The 22,047-nt window shown below is 44.2% G+C and overlaps 1 long non-coding RNA gene and 1 pseudogene across 1 annotated transcript in view; one reads left to right on the plus strand and one right to left on the minus strand.

Moving 5' to 3' along the window:
- LOC144337536 (uncharacterized) overlaps positions 1–22,047 on the plus strand; it is a 111,374-nt gene that overhangs the window by 78,736 nt on the left and 10,591 nt on the right. The window lies entirely within an intron of this gene.
- LOC144337520 (pregnancy-specific beta-1-glycoprotein 3-like) lies at positions 1,738–17,954 on the minus strand (annotated as a pseudogene).

Below are 22,047 nucleotides of genomic sequence, written 5' to 3' on the forward strand. Positions count from 1 at the left end.
AAACAATTTTGGACTGTAGCTGATTGTAAATACTTCAAAGAAGAATCAAAGCAGCAGTCCTGGAATGACAAAGATTTAAAATGACTATGGTGAAAAATCTAATGAGATTTTTATTAGGTTTATTATGGTAAAGACACAGCTCACATAGAAATCTAGTAATCTAGTTACTTCTGTGCATATGACACTATGACTGATAACATACTCGATTTCCAGAAATTTCATATAGTTTTTTTAGAATACTCATTTTAAAATTTATTTTTATTTTTATTATTATATTTTATTTTTGCTTTTGAGACAGAACCTTGCTCTGTCGCCTAGCCTGGAGTGCAGTGGCACGATCTCAGCTCACTGCACGCTCCGACTCCCGGGTTCATGCCTCAGCCTGAAGCGTAGCTGGGACTATAGGCGCCTGCCACCTCGCCCAGCTAATTTTCTTTTTATATTTGTAGTAGAGATAGGGTTTCACCTTGTTAGCCGGGATAGTCTTGATCTCCTGACTTCATGATCTACCCGCCTTGGCCTCCCAAAGTGCTGGGATTACAGGTGTGAGCCACCTCGCCCAGCGTAGAATACTCATAGTATTAACATTCCCATAAATATTATTTAGAGAAGGTTTAGCATCACTCATCACTCATTTGAAAATGCTTTATATATATTTTAACATATCAAATAAGGTGGCTTTTCCATTTAGCTTCTGTTTCCCAACTGGATTACTGAGTTCTTGGTGTAGCCCATTAATACTTAGGGCCAAAAAAGTATAGTCTTATGTATGCTGGAAAAGGTCCTTAGGTAATTCCAGTACTTCTAGCTGAAAATCATTGATTTAGCTTTAAGTTCTACCTATTACAACAAGAATTCTCCATCCTCGTTGCATGTTTGTAGTGTCAGGGAAGACTTAAAAATTACCAATGCCTGGGTCCCTCTCTAGACCTTTAAACTGGAACTCATGGGTGAGGGTTGAGTATCCACTTTTAAAATGTATTCTAGTGATTCCAATGTGTGGTTTTATTTCCCATCATATTTCTCTGATTTCTTGTGGCCTTCACTTTTTTCTATTTAGTATCATGATTATTTTCAGGTCTCATTTCCTGTCCTAGGCTTTATGTCCCCTGGGGTACGGACCTTGCCTTCTTCATTTCTGTATCTTTTTGGAACACATGAATTGGTCATCAGGAAAAGGTCTCAACCACACATAGGTTGTGCTGTGAGTCTCGGGTTCACAGGTTAATCCTAATTTCTTTGTTCTCCACGAGGTCAGAGATTGCTTGTGATGAAGGGAGTGGTTAAGTCTGTAGTGCAGATGGTGGAGGGGAGTTCACCCTGTTTTTTGGCATAGCATTGGAACTAAGAGTTTTATATCTATATGGGTGAAAGGGTAGGGTGGTGTAGGAAGACAGTTCTAATTAGGATGGAGGAATTATACTAGGAAGTAGAGGTAAAGGAAGTGAGAAGGATTAGTAAATAGAAGAAATGTGAACTTACCAAATAGGCTAGAGTAGACTCCTGGAGATTCTTGATTAAGTGAATTAACTAGATTTTAGAAAGGTAATGAGGCAGTCATTTGCAAGGAACGTTTCAAAGTCTGGAGACAAGAAGTCAAGCAACACTTTGAGAAGTGTTTGAGCTTTGTGGGAATGGAGAGAATTACACTATTGAGAGATGTGAAAAATAATGAAGAGGGTTTCACAATGTGATACTGTGTTTCTCATTTGAATCTGAGAAACAAACGAGCAGAGGCTGGAGATAACTATGTCTAAAAGACAGTGGGGTACAGGGAGCAGGCAGTCGGCCCTGCACAAAAAAGGACAAGAGAAAGGCCATCATACCTACCAGTCTTCCTGAAATACAGAAATGACGTCATGGCTGCTATATCGGATTAAGCCCAGGATAGATGTCCTATTCCTGAAGGAGCTGTCATGGAAAGAAAAGAGAAGATGGAATGGAGGTGATGTTATTTTACAGGGGGGAGCCTCAGGAACAAGGATGTAACATGAGGTACTCTATAATTGTTTTTTAAAGGAATACATCATTTCTGTTGGAAAGTTGATGGGAGATGATTATATTCTTGCAGTTTTTTTCCCCCGCTCACCATGTTTCTAGGTTGGTGATCAGTCCTCTGCCAATTCTCTACTGCACTCAGATAGTTCAGAAAACTTTCAGATGTGAGAAAGGCTGATTGCTACTTTCTATGTCGTTAGAACTTTCTGCCTTTCCACCTTTTCATGGTTGCATCTTTTTCTCAGTGTCTCTCTTGTGGCAGCCATGAATAAGCCCCTGCCAGGTCTTATTCATTGGAACTAAGAGTTTTATATCTATATGGATGAAAGGGACCTGATTGACAGAAGGCCCAGGTCAGTGCATTTCAAATTCACCACCTCCTTTGTACAGAAATCTTCCTTCCCACAGGCTCCCAGCAAGAGTGTGAAATCAAGCCTAGTTCTCTGAGGCTCTCTTTAACTCTAATGAGTGGCTGGTTGGAGGACTCCCTATCAGCCTTGCAAAAAGTCTCTTAGAACTGCATTGTAACCTAAAATTTCTTTCTGTTTCTTTTTCAGAGGAGTCAGCTTTGCATAGCTGTCTGTGGGTTCTCCCACACTACCTTCCTGCCTGCCCCACATTCCTTCACAAGTGCCTTCCCTGATAAATTATCTTGTATGTCTAATCCCATCCTGGATTCATGTCAGTTGGTAAAAACTAACATAGCAGGCTTGATTCTTTGCACTTAGCTTTTTTCCTTTCTTTCCCACAAGCAGTCAGTCACCATGTCCTAGTGTTTTATGTGTTACCTCTTTTTCTGTATGTATATGGAAACAGTTAGCTACTGTTGAGGGGCATGTCCTGTGTGCCAGGCCGTGTGCTAAATACTTTACTTGTACCTCATTTAATTCACACAATAATCCTGTTAGGTAGACATTATTTCCATTTTGCCAATGAAAAGACAGAAGCTTAGAGTAGTGTGAAAACTTTCCTGGTGTCATATGGCTAGTAATAGGTGGATCTGACATTTGATTCTAGGACTATTTGACCTCAAGGCTAATGATGATGGCAGTAATATAGCAGCTGACATTGGTTTGTCTGTGTGTGTCATCTTGTTTCACTGACTGCCTTAAACATTTAAAAGAATGGTATGAAGCAAGCTCTCTCGTTGCAATTTTCAGGTGAGGAATCAGAGATTCAGAGAAGTTAAGAGTCTTGTGCAAGAAATTTATAACTGTAAACTCTTACATTAAAAAAGAAGAAAGATATCAGATCAACAACCTACATTAGTACTTCAGGATATGAAAGAAAAACAAACTAAACCCAAGCACAGTGAATGAAGGAAACAATAAGGATTAGAGTGGACAAAAATAAAATGGAGAATGGAAAAAGAATAGAGGAAATTAATGAAACCAAAAGTTGATTCTTCAAAATGAAATCAACAAAACTGACGACCATTAACTAGACTGACTAAGAAAAAAAGAGAGAAGATTAAAATTACTAAAATCAGACATGAAAATGCAGTCTGACCATGGTGCATCATGCTTTAATCCTAGCACTTTGGGAGGTCACAATGGGAGGATTTCTTGAGGCCTGGTGTTTGGACCAGCATAGGTAACCTGGGGAGACCCTGTCTCTACAAAAAAAAAAAAAAAAAAAAAAAAAAAAACAAAAACCAACGAGCTGGGCATGGTGGCATGCATCTGTAGTCCTAGTATCTTGGGAGGCTTAAGAAGGAGGAGAATTGCTTGAGCCAGGGGGTTGAGGCTGCAGTGAGCCATAATCACACCACTGTATTTCAGCCTGAACTGGCCTACAGAGTGAGAGCCTCTGTTCCAAAAAACAAAACAAAACAAAAACAAAAAACAAAAAAACAAAAAGAAAATGAAGCAATTACTACCAATTCTAATAAAATAATGATTATGAAAGTAATATAAGTAATTGTATGCCAATAAATTGGATAACCTCGATGAAATAGACAAATTCCTAGAAAAACACAAAAATATGAATAGAACTATAATCAGTAATGAGATTGAATCAATAAAAGCATTTGATGAAATTCAGTATTTTTTCATAATAAAAACATTCTAACTAAGAATAGAAGGAAACCACCACAACATAAAGACAATATGTGAAAAACCCAATGCTAACATCATATGCAACGGAGAAAGACTGAAAGGTTTCCCTGTATGAGCAGGAACAAGACAAGGATGCTGCTTTTGACATTTCTATTCAACGTAGTAATGAAAGGTCTAGTCAGAAAAATTAGGCAAGTATTTAAAAAAAGATATTCAATTTGGAAGAAAGGAGTTAAATTATTTCTGTTCGCAGATAACTTGAACTTATATGTAGAAAATCCTAAAGATGGAACAAACCTATTAGAATTAATAAATGAATTCAGTAATGTTGCACCATACAAAATCAACATTCAAACATAAGTCATATTTCAATACACTAACCATGAACAATCTGAAGGGAAATTAAGACAAAAATTTAATTTCTATTAATATCAAAAAGAATAAAATATTTAGGAATAAGTTTAACCAAAGAGGTGAAATGATTATACCTGAAATCCACAAAATATTACTGAAAGAAATTAAAGATGACATCAGTAAATTGAAAGACATTTTATTTTCATGAATTAGAAGACTCAATATTTTATTTTCAGGAGGACAATGCTACCCAAAGTGAGCTGCAGATTCAATAGAATACCTATCAGAATCTCAGTGTCATTTTTGCAGTGAAAGAAAAATCTGTCCTAAAATTTATATTCAATCTCATGACTCTAAATAGACAAACAACTTTGAAGAGGAAGAATGAAGCTGGAGGACTCACACTTCCGAATTTCAGCATTTACTACAAAGCCCCAGTAACGAATACAGTGTGGTACTGGCATAGAGGAGGACATAGAAATTAATGAAATAGAACAGAGAGCCCAGAAAGAAATACTTGCATATATGGCCGAATGATTTTCATCGAGTGTGCCAAGATCATTCAATGGGGGAAAGGACAGTGTTCTGACGAAATGATATTGGGCAAGCTGTATATCCAAGGGCAAGAATGAGTGGAACCTTTACCTAACACCATATACAAAAATTAACCCACAATAGATCAAAGATCTAAATGTAAGAGCAAAAACTCTACAACTCTTAGAAGAAAACATAGGAGAAAATCTTCATGATATTGGATTTCACAATGATTTCTTGGTTGTAACAACAAAAGCATAGGCAACAAATAAAATGGATAAATTGGATTTCATAAAAATCAAAACCTTTTATATACCGAATAACATCAAGAGAGCAAAAAGGCAACCCATGAAATGAGAAAAATATTTGCAAATTATAAGTGTGCTAAGAAATTAATTTCCAGAATACATGAAAACTACAAGTGAAAAACAGCAAACATTCAATAACCCAATTAAAAAATGATCAAAGAATTAAAATAGTTTTCTCCAAGGAGGATATACAAATATATAGTAAGTCCATGCAAAGTTCCTCAGCGTCACGAATACTTAGAGATATGCAAATCAAAACCACTATGTGACACCACCTCACACATTTTAGGATGGCTTTGATAAGCAACAATGACAGCAACACAAAGCAACAAGTGTTTTCAAATAGGTGGAAAAATTGGAGCTCTAGTGCATTGCTGGTGGGAATGGGAAATGTTATAGCCACTGTAAAAGATGGTGTGGCTTTTTCTCAAAAAATTAAACAATAAATTACCATTTGATCCAGCAATTCCACTTCTGGACATGCTCCGTATAGAATTGAAGGAAATTTGAACAAATATTTGCACATTGATGTTCAGAGAAGCATTACCCACAGTAGTCAAAAAATGGAAACAACGGAAAAGTCCATTGAAAGATAAGTGGGTAAGCAAATGAGGTATGTCTATACATCGAAATATTATTCAACCATAAAAAGGAATAAAATTCCAATACATCGTGCCAAAAGGATGAACCTTCAAGATATGCTAACTGAAATAAGTCAGACACAAAAGGATAATAAATATATAATTCCATTTATAAAAGATAGAATAGCCAGTTACATAGAGACAGAAAGTAGAATGCTGGGTTCTAAGGGTTATGGGGAGAAGGAGTGAGAGTTACTGTTTATTGGGTACAGAGGTTTAATATGGTAAAAGGAAAAAGTTCTGGAAATGGATAGTGTGATGGTTACACAACACTAAATTGCACGCTTAGAAATAGTTAATGATAAGTCTTATATTAGATACATATGAAGTGTTCAGTAGTCTTACCCTCTCTATAAATATACACTTTTTGGCATTGCCCCTTTCCTGCCATGCAGCGCCCCAGAGGTGAATCTCCCTATTTCTCCAAGTGTGCATCACTCACTGTCCTCTGTGCTGTGTCCCACGTGCTATGCCCACAACCTCATACAGCCAGTGATTTCAGAGCCAGGACACAGCTCAAGAGTCTGCCCCAAGGCTCCCTCTGTTCTTATTTCCCTGCAGCCTAGGCTTCACTTCAACTGGCAGCTCGATTTAGCCGAATTCAGGACAGGCCACCAGGGCTCTTTCTCCATCATGCTGGTCCCAACCCAGGTGGAGTCAGGCAGGGCGTCACCAGAGGAGCCCGGAGCAAAGCAGGGAGCAGTCTGAGTTGCTCCTCCCTCATGCAAGGGCCTTCCTCCTCTTATTTGGAGGAAAAATGTGAGCTTGTTTCAAAGCCTCAGGTGTTCCTTTTTGGCTCAGGGAGTAGGTAAAAGAAAACAAAGATGTGGCAGAAAGGGATGTGTCGGTGACAGCGAGAAGCAACTTGATCTTGAGGACTCTCCTTCTTGTCCCTCTTTGAAGCCTCTTCCACCACATAGGGCTCAGGGCTGACAAAGCCCCCTCCCAACCTTTCTCAGGCTGGACACAAGGTCAACCATGAGAAAACAGTAAAACAAGGAGAAGATAGTCTGTAGAGACAAATTGGGAGGGTTCAGGAGGAGAATTTAGGATTTGCTTCTGCCCATGGGACACAGGCTGGGAATAAAAATGTTTTCCTGACTCTTCTCTGAAAGCCAGATAGACTCCACCTAAAACCCTATTGCCAATGATGCAGGATCCACTTACCAGAGACTTTGATTTTCTTGAATGTGGAAATTTCCCTGCCAGTGGCTGAGTTACGAGCAGAGCAACCATAGAGCCCGCTATGCTCTGTAGTAATTTGGAGGATAGAGAGCTTATGTCCTGATTGCTGAAGCTTCCCATCAATCGTCCAAGAATACTGTGCCGGTGGGTTAGAGTCCGCGAGGCAGTACAAGGTGAGGTTTTCTCCTGAATGGTAATAGGTGCACGGAGGGAAAATGCTGGGGAAGTCTGGACCATCTGGAGTAAAGAGAATAAAGCCACTGGTGATGTCATCCGAGGGAAGGGGATGCTCCTGGTCTCTTAAAGGGATACAGTGTCCCTCTGAGCCAAGACACACCCTCAAGTCCCAGGCAAACCCCCTCTCTGTTCACTGAGATGAGGCCTAAGGTTCTCAGGCTTAGACCCATCACAGGCTGTAGACCCCAAGTCTCCCATGACAGGAGCATCCCCTCCCCTTATATTCTTGGTTAAGTCTGTGCCTACCCAGGTTTTCCCAGGGCAGGGAGTCATGGCCAGCTCAGGTGTCCAGAAATAAAAGTGTCTGTACTTGGACCTGAGAGAGACTGAGATGCCTGGCCTCTGGTTGTTTGTATTTAAGCTCGTGACCTGACCACAGAGGAACCAAAGGTACTCACAGAGAACATTCAGGGTGACTGGGTCACTGAAGATGCTACCAAATCGGTCCCATAATTCACATTCATAGGGTCCTGTGTCATTTCTTGTGACATTGGCTAGAATGAGGATCCTGTTTTCACCGGGTTGCTTTAGCCTGGAACTGACCGGGAGGCTCTGACCATTTACCCACCACACATAGGTATAGTTCTGGGTCTTAGGTTCACAGGTTAAGACTACAACATTCTTATTCTCCATGGGGTTGAAGTTGTTGCTGGTGATGTAGGGCTTGGGCAGCTCCGCTGTGTGGATAACAGAGAGAAGATTGTCCTGTGTGGCACCTTTGATTCCTCCACAGACATCCTTCAATCAGAGTTGGCATCTCCCACCTCTCAGCCCTCCTGAGTCCTTGAAAGTCAACAGCTGGCGCGTGTGTCACGAGACAGATGCATGATGACCTAAGGGCTCAAAGACTGTGAGGCCACCTGCTCTGTCTTAGGGAAGCACAGACTTTCTCAAGTGTGAATTGAGCAGCAGTGTTGGGTCATGGACAGACACGTGAGTGGGAGTCACAGCCCCTGGTACCCCTCCCAGTCCCTCTCTAATCAACTGACTGGCTGGCTCACCTTGGGTTCCTTACCTGGAATGTGTAACTGCTGGATCTCTTCCAAATTCCATCCTACTTTGCCCCGCTAGATGTGATTTCTCTGCAGCTTCCATTTCCAAGGACATTCTAGAGATGAGTAATAATGGGACTTCCCATTGTCCCGAAACCCTGAAGATACTGAGCAGCCTGGCCTGGGACTGGATGTTTCAGCAGAAATAAGACAGGGGAGACCAGAGTCAAGCCTGGAGGTCAGTTCAGTCATCAGGCAGTGGAGGCACAAGGTGGGGCAGTTTTCTACAGGTGTTTCATGATGACTTACTTGAGCCAGTGACCTCCAAAGATAGAGCAGAGTGCAAGGAATGATCTAGAAAGAGTGAAGTAGACAGGCAAGAGCTGGTGGCTTTGGAGTAGAACCATGTTCCCTGTTCTGGGTTCTTTAAGTTTCCCCTCCTTCTGCAGAGGACAGGTGAGGACTATGTGGATCTTTCCAGAAATACATGTGGATATTTGCAAATGCAGAACTGACTGGCGGAAAGGGTGGCAATAACTTCTGGAAATCTGGTCCTCATGGACCATGTGTGTTTGATGGATATGAGACAAATTTGGGGAGAAGTTTTGCAAATATTTTCTTCCATTGGACACTCTACTCTCTGATTCCATGAGTTTGACTACTCTAGGGACTTCATGGAAGTGGATTCCAGAGTGAATTTGAGAAGAGACTGCTGGTTTTCAGAAACTGGGAGTGGGGAGAATTAGAAGTTGTTCATGTGTATGCAGTTTCAGTTATGCAAGATGGGGAGGTTCTAGAGATCTGCTGTACAGTTTGATGCCTACAGTTCACACAGATTGAGTATTTCTTATGCATAAGACTTAGGACAAAAAGTGATTTTTTTGATTCTGAAATATTTGTCATATACTTACTAGTTGAGCATCTGAAATCTGAAAGATTCAAAATCTAAAATGCTCCAGTGAGCATTTCTTTTCAGCATCAGATTAGTATGCAAAAATGGGAGGTGATAAGCCAAATATATTCTTGCCCTTTTTTTTTCTCACACCACATTTCTAGCTTGGTGATTAGTTTTAGGTCAATTCCATACTGGCCATGCTGCACTAGTATATTTTTGAAGGCTTTGGGATGTGAGAAAGGCTGATTGCTATTTTCTACGTCATCAAATCTTTCCACCTTTTCATGGTTGCATCTTTTTCTCAGTGTCTCTGTAATGGCAGTCATTAATAAGAGCCTGTCCTGTGAGATTTAGGACAGATTTTTGCAATTGTGCAAAAAATGTTACTGGGATTCTGGTAGGGGTTGCATTGAATGTGCAGATCACTTTGGGTAGTATTGTCTTCCTAACAGTATTGATTCTTCCAATCCATGAAAATGAAATGTATTTCCATATATTGATGTCATCTTTCTTTCAGTAATGTTTTGGAGTTTTCAGGGTATAACCCTTTGAACTTTTGGGTTTAACTTATTCCAAAATATTTTATTCCTTTTGATGTTAACGTAAATTGAAATTCTTTTCTTAATTTCCTTTCACATTGTTCATTGTTAGTATGTAGTCTAAAGAATGATCTAGAAAGAGCAAAGCGACAGGAAGAGCCGGTGGTTTTGGAGCAGAAACATATTCCCTGTCCTGGGTTTTTGATTTTCCCTCTCCCTTTGCAGAGGGAAGATGGCTTTTTTCTGACAGCCAGAATAGCCAGATAGACTTCACTGGAAAACATATTGCCAGTGCTCCAGGGATCCACTTACCAGGGACTATGATCTTCTTGATTATGAGATTTGTTCCACCAGTGACTGAGTTATGGATGAAACAGACATAGACCCCTGTATATGTTTTAGTGATTTGGGGGATAAAGAACACTTGTGCTGATTGCTGGAACTTCCCATCAATTAGCCAAGAATGCTCTGCCAGAGAGTCTGTGAGACAGGAGAGCTTGGGGAGTTCCCCTGTATGGTAATAGGTGTATGAATAAGAAAAGGTGGGGGCATCCAGGCCATCTGGAGCAAAGAGAATAAAGGCACAGCTGATGTTGTCAGAGGGAAGGGAAAATCTTGGTCTATGGAAGGGCCACAGTGACCCTATGAGCTAAGTCACAACACTGAAGTCCCAGCCAAATCCCTGCTGTGTTCACTGATCTGTATCCTGAGACATTCCCCTGTTTCTCCCATCATAAGCTGTGGACCCTGAGTCTCCCATGACAGGAGCAGCCTCTTCTCTCCCATTGTTGATCAAGCCTAAGCCTACTCTTAGTAGTCATGGCCAGCTTTGATGTCCAGGGGTAAAGGTCTCCGTACTTGCACCTGAGAGGGACTGAGGGGCCTGGCCTCTGGCCATGTGTATTTGGGATGGCAACCTGACACACAGAGGAACAGAAAATACTCACGGAGGAGATTCAGGGTGACTGGGTCACTGCGGCTGGAACTCACTGGGTTCTTCATTTCACATTCATAGGGTCCTGCAGTATCGTTTGTAACACCAGATATAATGAGGGTCCTGTTGTTTTTGGACAGCTTCAACTTGTGACTGATAGGGAGGCTCTGACCACTTATCCACCACAGGTAGCTTACATCCCGAGTGTGAGGATCACAGGATAAGATGACAGTCTCCACGGCCTCCCTGGGGCTTAAGTTGCTGCTGGAGATGTAGGGCTTGGGAGTCTCCACTATGCAGATAACAGAGAGAAGATTGCCCTGTATGGCACCTTTGATTCCTCCAAAGACATTTTTAAATCGGAGATGGCATTTCCCACCTCTCAGCGCACCCCACTCCTTAAAAGCCCATGGCAGGTGTGTGTGTGTGTTACATGACAGATGCATGGCAATCTGAGGGCTCAGAGATTGTGAGGCTGCCTGCTTTATGTGTGAGAAGCACAGACTTTCTCAAGTGTGTATTGAGCAGCAGCATTGGGTCATGGCAAGACACAGGACCAGCAGTCACAGCCCCTGGTGACTCTGAGTCCCTCCCTCTCCAACTGCCTGCCTGGCCACCCTGTGGTCCTCACCTGGAGCATGTGGTGCTGGAATCGTCTTAGTTTCAGTCTTACTTTGCCCCCCAAGGTATGTTTTCTCTGCAGCTTCCCTTTCCAAGGACATCCTAGATATAGATGATGGAACTTCCCATTGTCCTTAAGCCCTTTGAGTACTGTGAAGCCTGGCCTGGGACTGCGTACTTCAGTAGAAATAACACTGGGGAGACCAGAGTCAAGCTTGGAGGTCAGTTCAGTCATCAGGTAGTGGAGCCACAAGGTGGGGCAGTTTTCCCAGCTGTCTCATAGTGACTGACTTTAGCCAGTGACCTCTAAAGATAGAGCAGAGTCCAAGGAATGACCTACAAAGAGTGAAGGGGACAGGCAAGAGCTGATAACTTTGGACCAAGACCATGTTCCCTGTTCTGGGTCCATGATGTTCCCTTCCCCCTGTAGAGGGCAGGTGAGGACCATGTGGATCTTTCTAGAAATACATGTGGATGTTTGCAAATGCAGAACTGACTGATGGAGAGGGCGAACATGAACTGATGATGGAAGTCTGGCCCTCATGGACCATTTGTGTTTGGTGACTATTAGACCAATATTTGGGAAGAAGTCTTGCAGGTACTTTCTCTCATTAGACATTCTACTCTCTGATTATATGAGTTTGACTACTCTATGTACCAAATAGCAGTGGATTCCAGAGTGAGTAAGAGAGTAGAATAGTAGTTTCCAGGAGCTGGGGTTGGGGGACTAGGGCATTGTTCTGTGGGTGTGCAGTTTCAGTTATGCAGGATGAGGAGGTTCTAGAGATCTCCTGTACAGCTTCATGCCTATAGTTCATGCAGATAAAGTGTTCCTTATGCAGAAAGCTTAAAACCAAGTGTTTTGGATTTCTAACTTTCTTTTTATTTTGGAATATTTGCAGTAGATGTAATGGTTTAGCATCCCAAATCTGAAAAATTTAAAATCCAAAATGCTCCAGTGTGCACTTCTTTTTAGCACCACATCAGTGGTCAGAAGTGTTGGATTTTGAAGCATTTCAGATTTGGATTTCTGCATTTGGGACGCTCAATTTGTGATACTGTAATTTTCCCATAAAATGTCAGGAGTTTAGACCTCATGTTATGTTCTGACTCTAGTAACAAAACATTAAAAAGTTTGGAGGAAACATTAAAATGTTGTCATAAGTGGAAATTTTTACTGATGGTCCAAATATCTAAGATCAATTGCTGGTAGTAGTATTTCTCTTGATACCCAATTAAGGTTTAGGTGTGGGGTGAATTCCAGCAGGATCACATTATGCTCAAAAAAGATGCCAAAGGTGATTTGAAATTAGCAAGTCCTTAAGTAGAGGGAGTCCCGTTAAAAGGACAGAACTGGCCAGTGTGTCTATTACATAAAGGGAGGAATGATGCCGAATTAAAAGAAGGGATGTGTGTTATGTTAGTAAATATAAAAAGAGCTCCCTGTTTCTAATTTCTGTGCAGTTTGGAAAAATGGGGAGGAGCCCAAAACAGATATGTGAAATTATTTCTTCATTTTCTCTTAACTCAGGAAATACAACTGGAGGTTAAGTTTGTGTGAATTAGGAAGAGTCTAAGTGTGATGCCAACGGCTCATGTGTCGCCCACACGAAGAATCCCAACTTGTGAAAATGGCATCATCATGAGGAAACAATCGTATGTGGCACAGGCAGTAAAATCATCAGATAGCACACACCTGGCCAACTTCAACAGGTCCCCGAAACCACCAGTATTCCCATTACGTGTATGTTACAGCCTTGGTAGTTGTCCCACAACTACAATATTTAAAAATTGCTATTGTCAATACGAAGTATTAAATATGAAGTTGAATATATTGTTCCACTTTCTTTCCCCCTCTTTTTTGAAGTTTCCTGTTTCATTTTTGGAAGTTTCTATTGACACATCCTCAAGCTAAAAGATTTTTTCCTCAGCTGTGTGCAATCCACCAGTAATCATCTAAAGCATTCTACATTTCTCTAACAGCCCCTTTTTTTCTTTTTTTTTTATCTGAGACGGAGTCTTGTTCTGTTGCTCCGGCTGGAGTGCAGTGGCACGACCGTGGCTCAAGCAAGCTCTGCCTCCTGAGTTCACGCCATTCTCCTTCCTCAGTCTCCCGAGTAGCTGGGACTACAGGTGCCCGTCACCACACCTGGCTAATTTGTTTGTATTTTTAGTAGAGACGGGGTTTCAACATGTTAGCCAGGATGGTCTCAATCTCCTGACCTCGTGATCCACCCACCTCAGCCTTCCAAAGTGCAGGGATTACAGGCGTGAGCCACTGTGACTGGCCATCTCTGAGCGATTTTAATGAGTTGTTGACTTTTGAGTTTGTTCAGCTTTTTACTTACTGTTAGAACCGAGTGACAAATTTCAAGTTTGTTATATGCCTGACAGGAAACCAGAAGTCTCTAGGAAGTGACTGGAGAATGTGAGCTCCACAGTAGGTTGAGGATGGAGTCACTAGTGAAATGGGTGAAATCAGTCCATGGGCTTTGGAGACTGCAGACCTGTCCAGCCTCTGACACCCTGGTGATTCAGTGCAAAGATTACAACAGTGACAGCAAACTAGCATGGCTGACTCCATCTGGCATCTAGTCTCAGGCTGGCTGTCCTCACTCATTCCTGGACATAGGCCAGGCTAATCATGGGTGGAATGTAGTTTATGGTTTAACTTTGAAGCAAGAATGATAATAGTTCCTCCATAACACTAATACCCTTCTTTTGCCCAGGGATTGCCTTTGTAAAACTGGTGAAAGACCATGAGAGTAAGATTACAGGAGGAAACTGAATTCTGCTAAAATGTAGGCATAGTTTCTATAATCCCTTACTTCTCAAATGTCATTTGGCCAGAGTTTACAAAACTTGTAACTAATTGCTCCTATAGATAACATCACTATTGTAGAACCTGAGATTGGTCTTTTGAGATGTTTCTCATTCTTTGCATTCTGGCAACGGCTGACCTCATTCATACCCATGACTAATGGTTCAGCCAGTCCCGTGGTCCCCACCTAGAGGTGGATTCAAGCACAAACAGATCATTTCCCTCCACCCCCATGATTCCATCCCCCAAACAATCAGCAGTACCCTTTTTTTAGTCCTGTGCCCCTGAAACTATCCTTGAAAATCTCTAACCCCTGATCCACTAGGGAGGCTGATTTGAGTAATAATAGAACAGTCAGCCTAGTTAGAGGGAGTGTCTGGGGAAGGCCTAGGGGTGGAGGAAGAAGCTGTGCAGGACAGGGCTTGCCAGTTAGAATGAAGTGGGAGGAAGATGAGGGACACAGAGAAGCAGAGAGAGGCAGAGACAGCCTGGCAGTGAACAATGGGGGCTACAGTGACTTCAGAGGCCCCAGGGACCAGGTGCCCCCATTTCCACAGTCGAGGACCAGGGAGCCCTGAAAACCCTCCCGTGCCCAAAGAGCTTCAGAGTTACATGAGATGGGGTGTCTTTAGGGGCAAGAGGTAGTGGGGGGATGAAACATGGGTGTCAGCCTCTGAAGGACAAGAAAGAGGTGTGACTAGACCTCCTAGGATCCTGCGTCTGAGGTCCACTCTGTAAAGCAGTTATGGACCATTCATTTCTTCATTCAATTCCTTCATTTGTTATGCAAGAGCTCCTGAGTGTGTGTCTCTCACTGGGCCTGTGCTGGTGCGGGGTGTGAGTGGGGAAAGAAAACAAGATTCTCTCCTTTATCCTGTCATGCCAGTGACATGGACACTTTGGGAAACAGGATTTCAGGTTCAGTGATAGGGCTGAAGATCTGAGGGGGAGGCCTGGACATTTTTTGCACTGACTCTGACAGTTGAGGCAGCTGATTTAATTCTGGAGAACAAACTAATCAGCTGACCATTTGCTCTCACTCCTCTGAGGTTTGGATGCCTAAGAAGAGACGATTTGAGACAATAATTGACTATGGGGTCCTTGGAACCGAATGATTCGTCACTTCTGGTGGAGGAGAGGATGGGCCTGTGGCTGCAGACGACCTCATGTGACCCTGATCTGCCTTTTGTGTTTGTGTGACTCTGGTTCAGTGACTGTGCCTTCCTGTGCCTCAGTTTTCTCTCAGTCAAATAAGCTAAACGGCAAATGGACTGTGGCTTTTCATACTATCTGTGAATAAATTGTGAATTATTCAGTCACGTGACCTAATGCTTGGCACAGTGGGGGTGTTCACACAAACAGCATTTATTATTATTCACTTCCATGAGAGAGCACCTTTAGGTCAGATCCCTGTGGACAAACTGCTGCCAGGTACATTTTCTCTCTTCTGTTTCTTCTTCTGGGGACATTAGAGTTTCTATTGAGTGTCTTAAGCCTTGCAAGGCAGTTGGCTGATGGCCTACAAAGCTTGTCTTTCTGTCCTCTCCACTCTGAGTCTCAGGTGAAGAAAGCTCTGTCCTTGCCCAGGTGAGGCTCTGAGGGCTGAGCCCTGGCTGGTGAGCAGCTCCAGGAGACACAGTCCTCAGACAGCTGGTAAATCCTTGGTCCCAGTAAGCCCTGCCACAACTGAGCCCTGGCACAGGCTCCTCAGCTTTTTCTGGAGTAAGGATTAAGGGACAGGGGTCTGGGGTTGAAGCTTCTAGAGCTGAGCTTCTTTGAGAGTATCTTTGCCCCCTAGGCAAAGCCCTACTCAGTTCTCCAGGGTGTTTCTCAGGGTAAGGTTTATGAAGAGGGCATGAGGTGCTTGGCTGAGGCTGATCTCCTCGTGCTGAGCACCTCCCATCAGACTGTCCTTCTTGTGCAACAAGTGTCTGCAGGGTCTGGAGGCAGGAAAGGAATTCTGATCTGTTGAAGTTTGTCTCCTCTGTGTGTGTCCTGCACTAAATACCAAAACCCCAACATGGGACATAATGCAGAGAGGGACACAGGCACAGTCCAGGCCTGACAATCCTGTGTGTGCAAAGTAGAAGTGACACCCACCCCCCCAACACCCAGGGATCATGTGGAATCACTCACGATATAAGGTGAAATGTGCAGTTTCTCCTTCAGTCCTATCACCTCGCTTTGTGATTTGTATGGTGTAGGAACCTGTGTCCTTCTGGGTGACATTCTGGATCAGCAGGGATGCATTGGAATATACTGTTTCTCGTCCACTGTATGCAGGCCCAGCTATAACTGTTTCAGTATCTTTTACATATGATGTAACGTAAAGGTGGAGGTCCGTTTTTTGCCCTTTGTACCAGATGTAGCCAGTAAGATTCTGGGGCAAATTGTGGACAAGTAGAAGAACATCCTTCCCCTCAGAAACTTTGGCTGGCTGGGCTTCAATTGTGACTTGAGCAGTGGTGGGCGGGTTCCAGAAGATTAAAAGTGATGCTAGGAGGTGGAGAGAGCATCAGTCAATATTGAGATCTATGTATGGGGGTGAAAACATTGGGCCCTGGGTCCTGAGAAGATCTCTTCAATCATCAGCCTTGAAGATACACACACACACATACAAACACACACACACACCCCAGTAGGACAGTAGGACACACACACACACCCCTTTTGTGTATGTGTTTGTGTGTGTGTGTGTGTGTGTGTCCTACTGTCCTACTGGGTGAAGGTCAGCAGCATGACCTCCGTTCCTTCAACCCTTCTGACCTTGGCATTTTTCTGTTTGGAATCCTCTTCCCCAGGGATCTTCATGGCTCCCTGCACACCACCCTCAGGTTCTGCTCACATCAGGGCGTCCTTCGACTTCTTTCCTGATACGTCCTTTAGAGACCCTGGGTCTTCCCTTTCTGACCTTTCCCTGCTCTGCTCCCTCTGGAGCTCTTGTCAACACTTGACCTCACATTCTAGATCTCTTTGCATGTCTGTCTTCCTTCCCATGACAGCGTGAGCTCCATGAGGACAGGGACTTTTGTGATCTTGGTTGTACCCCAGTGTCTGAGACAGGCTGCAGACTTCTGTAGATGTGAGAGTTCCCAGGGCCCTCCATGCCTGGGTTGTTTCTTTTATTCTTTCCCCAATTGTTGAGGTTTTTTGCTGAGGACAGTGTTTCATGCCACACTTATATTTTCATTTGAAGTGTCATCTGATAATAGTTATTATTGTCATTTTTCAAAATGTGGTGTCCAGTGATGATTAACCAGGAAAACAGAACACTTGAGATTTTCCTACCTCTTACCAATTCTGGTTCAATGTGATTTTCCTGTTTTGACCCATGTCCCTCTCTGGTGTATTTTCCCCTATCCAGGCTCCAACAGAGCCTTCTTTTCTGTTTTTTGTTTTTTCTTTCTTCTTTTTTTTTTTTTTTTTTTTTGAGGTGGAGTCTTATACTGTCACCCAGGCTGGCATGAAGTGTCAAGATCTTGGCTCACTGCAACCTTTGCCTCCCAGGTTCATGCCAGTCTGTTACCTAAGCCTTCCAAGTAGCTAGGATTACAGGAGTACACCACCACAGCTGGTTAATTTTTTGTATTTTTCATAGAGACAGGGCTTCACTGTGTTGACCAGACTGGTCTTGAACTGACGTCATGATCCGCCCACCTCAGCCTCCCAAAGTGCTGGTTTCTTTTATTTCTTAGAACCCCATCCTCTCCAGGAAACCTCATCCAATCATTCTGCTTCCTCCTCCTGTCCTCTCCCAGGAAGTTCTCTCCTCACCTGTGAGCAGAAGCTCCTTCCAGGTGATGTGCAGTGTGCAGGCAGGCGCTGAGAGGGGCCCCATGGCCTGTGCTGCCTGCGTGTTCTCTCTGGAGATGAGCCTGGGATCCAGAAACTTTCTGAGCACGGCTGTCAGCTGTGCTGTCCTTCCTCCTTCTGTGCTGAGCCTCTTCCCGGGGCAGGAGCACTTCTCAGGCTCATGGGCGGGGTCTGTGCCCAGGACACTTCTCTGTCCCTTCCCCTCTCAGTCCTGCCTCCTTGTCCCTCCTTCTCTTTTTCCTTTTGTCTGTGTGTCAGGTCCCTGGGAATTGTGGAGGCCTCTGCCTTTTTCAGCAGTGATTCTGTCACCAAACCTCAACACACACTGTGTGCAGAAACACACACACACACACAAAAGAGACACACACAGTCACACACATACCCTGTAGGTTGGGCAAGCACAGTCCTGGGCCTCAGCCTCCTGCTGTCCCCATGGGTCTGGGTCGGGTGCACATTCACGCCCTTTGCCTTCTTTCCTCCCCATCTGGCTCTCCCCTTCAGTGCAGGAGGCTGGAGCTGCACCAGGTCCCTGTCACAGGGACACCCCATTGTGCTGTGGGTGAGCTGTGTGTTGGCTGATGACAGGAACCCTTCCTTTCTCTAATTGTGTCTAACTTGGCTGCAGCTTCCAAGGATGGATATTCAGGACCTGGGTGTCCCAGAGAAAAGTGTCCTTCCTGGAGGTGTGCAGGGTGAATCTTTCATGCCTCTTGGGAGGAGAGGCCTGTGCTGGTTGCTCAGTGGGGGCTGTGAGTTCCATGGTCAAAGGACAGTTCTTAGTCACTCTATTGCTCCCTGGGGACTGGTGGCTGAGCTGGGGCTCAGGGTTTCTCCTTTCTTCCTGACCATTTTTGGTGTCCTCTCGTCTCTGCCCATCTGAGTGTCCTGTAATTACCACACCTTCCCCATGGTGGTGCAGGAGGAAGTGGGGAGTTACCCAGGAACCCCGTGGAACATGGCTCATTGAGACGCAGGAAGGGGAGCTTGGGACAGAGCAGGGTTTCAGAGCTGGAGAGATCATCCCAACTTACTCCGTGGTCATGATGGGCTCAGCCCTCCATGTGCTGACATACCCAGGAGTCTGTCCTGAGGGTTTTGACATAGCCAAGCTGCTCTCTGTAGAGAAGGAACAGGCAGTCGCCAGAGATCCTGTTTGGAGGGACATTGCTCACCCCTGAGAGGGTGGCTGGGTGTGAGTTGTGTACTGGGAGCAAAGAGCAATAATACCTCCTTCTCCCAGCAGGGACACAGGAGAGGTCTGTCTTCCCAAGGGACAGCCGGGGGTAGGTGGCCACATCCTGGATGGCGCCTGTGCGTGACCATCACACGCGCTCTGCGCCCCACGGGGTGCAGCGGGCAGACAGGTCACAGGGTGCCTGATTGATTCCCAGGGAGGCTGTGGGTCCTCAGGCAGCCGCTGTTCTGTAGCAGCGCTAGGGTTGGCCTGGGATGCCCCAGAGAACAGGACAGTTGGAGCACGGGCGGGCATTTTGGGAGCAGTGACAGAAAGAGTTGATGAGGATGGAGGGAGGTAATGAGGGGAAAGCGCCCAATGTGGCGTCACGTGCACCATCGCTGCCCTGGGAGATGTCTTTTTAGCTGATCCCAGGGAAGGAGCAGGTGTGTGGGGCAGGAGCCGCCGGCAGAGGGAGTGGTGTCAGGTTGGCGGCCGCCAGGTCAGGGAGGAGCTGACAGAGTCCGTGTTGGGAGCGTGGAGGGCCTAGGTGACCCTGGTGAGGGTGGACCCTTCTCCGCTTTGGGTTCTGCTGAGGGAGGTCGGCATCCCCTGGGAAGGCTCCAGGCTGGGAGTGCCTCTGCCGCCCCCTGGTGGACTGGAAGGGAAGTGTGGGTGGCCGAAGTCCCAGGCCAGGCTGCGTGTTTTATTCCACAAGGATCTGCACATTTCACATGAGGTCACCCGTATGTTATTTTACAGCTCCATCACGTTCCAGCCCCGTGAGTCCCAGTCTCTGTGACTCTACGTTCACTGTTCTCCCGTTTTCACAATCGGATGTCCCAAAGGCAGATTTTTGTCACCTTCTGTGAGTTTGTGTTTCTAGGCGGCACTGTGTATGCCCTGGTGGTAGTGACGTCTGGGGCTGAGCACTGCACATGGGCTTTGGAGCAGAAGAGGGAGCAGCAGGGCGGGAGGATCAATGGAAGGGGAGCAGGGTCTTACAGTTTCATGTTGCGGTTGTATCACTGTAGCCTCACATGCCATCCATAGCCTGACATCGAGGCTGCCCTATGGGACCTGTGCTGGTTGAGCCCCTGCTGGAGCTCTTGTTTTGGGACCTCTGGTTCTGCTGGGCACAGGAGCTTTTGAAGGGGTAGCCTGCCCCTCCACACCTGTGGGCGTTTCTCGTTAGGTGGAACGAGAGACTTGAGAAAAGAAACGAGACACAGAGATGAAGTATAGCGAAAGAAAAAGTGGGCCCAGGGGACTGGCACTCAGCATACAGAGGACCCGCGGTGGCACTGATCTCTGAGTTCCCTCAGTATTTATTGATTATTATCTTTACCATCTTAGAGAAAGGGATGTCGCAGGATAATAGGATTATTTTAGGGAGAAGGTCAGCAGTAAGACATGTGAATAAAGATCTCAGTGACATAAGTTTAAGGAAAAGTTCTGTGCCTTGATATGCATATGTAAACATCTCCATAAACCTTTTTAGTGCATAAAGAGCAGCATTGCGCTAGCAAGGCCCCCCTTTTTCCCTAAGGCCGTTTTCTCCTTTCTCAGTAAACAGAACATACAATCGGGTTTTACACCGAGATGTTCCATTGCCCAGGGATGGGCAGGAGACAGATGCTTTTCTCTTTCTCAAGCGCCAACAACCGCCAAGAGGCCTTCTTCCCTCTTAACACCAGTCTTCCTCAGCGCAGACCCTTCACGGGTCAGGCTGGGTGACGATCAGGTCTTTCTCTTCCCACGAAGCCATATTTCAGACTATCACATGGGGAGAAACCTTGGACAATATCTAGCTTTCCTAGGCAGAGGTTCCTGCAACCTTTGGCAGTGTACGTGTCCCTGGGTACTTGAGATTAAGAGAATGCTGATGACTTTTAACCAGCATACTGCCTTCAGGCACTTGTTTAACAAAGCACATCCTGCATAGCCCCAAATCCCTTAAACCTTGAGTCACCATAGCACATGTCTCTTGCAAGGACAAGGCTGGAGATAGGGTCACAGATTAACAGCATCTCAAATACAGAACAAAATGGAGTCTCTTATGTCTACTTCTTTCTATATAGACACAGTAACAGTCTGATCTTTCTTTTCCCCACAGCTTCCAGTTAACTTGATTGAAAAACTGATACGATTCATGGAAAACACTGGGTCAGATGATGTATTCATGGGCTTCAGCTGCCATAACAAACACCTTAGCCTGGGTGAATTAAATAATAGAAATTGATTTTTCACAGTTCTGTGAATAATTTGCTATTTTAATCACTTTAAAATGTGCACTCAAGTGGAATTAACTACATGCAGAGTGTTCAGTTACCATCACCACTATTTTTCCTAGAAAATTGTTATCATTTTAAACTGAAACTTTGTATCTTTTAAAAAATAATAACTCCCTGTATTTTCCACCCTAGACCTTGATCACCTCTACTCTGTCTCTATGAATTTGCCTATTCTTGATGTTTCATATAAATGGAATTATACATATATGTTATTTTGTTCCTGACATATTTCACTTAGCATAAGATTTCCAAAGTCCATGCATGTTCCAGCGGATGTCAGAGCTTCATTCCTCTTTATGGCAGATTAACGTTCAGTTGTATGTGTGACCACATCTGTTTATTCATGTGTTGATGAACACTTGGATTGTTTTCATATTTTATCTTTTGTGAGTAATGCTGCAATCAGCATTCCTATGTAAGTACCTGTTTGAGTCTTTGGGTACATATCCAGGAATGGATGCTGTTTCACATGAGAATTCTATGATTAGCTTCTTGAGGAACAGCACAACTGTTTCTCCTGGTGGCTGTACCTTCTTATAACCTCACCAGCAATGTATGAGGATTCCAAATTCTACATAAGGCTTTCACTTGTTATTTAACATTTTAAAATAATGGTAGCCATATTTGTAGGTGTAGTGTGGTATCTCATT

Source organism: Macaca mulatta, chromosome 19, assembly GCF_049350105.2.
Source record: "Macaca mulatta isolate MMU2019108-1 chromosome 19, T2T-MMU8v2.0, whole genome shotgun sequence".
Classification (NCBI taxonomy): domain Eukaryota; kingdom Metazoa; phylum Chordata; class Mammalia; order Primates; family Cercopithecidae; genus Macaca; species Macaca mulatta.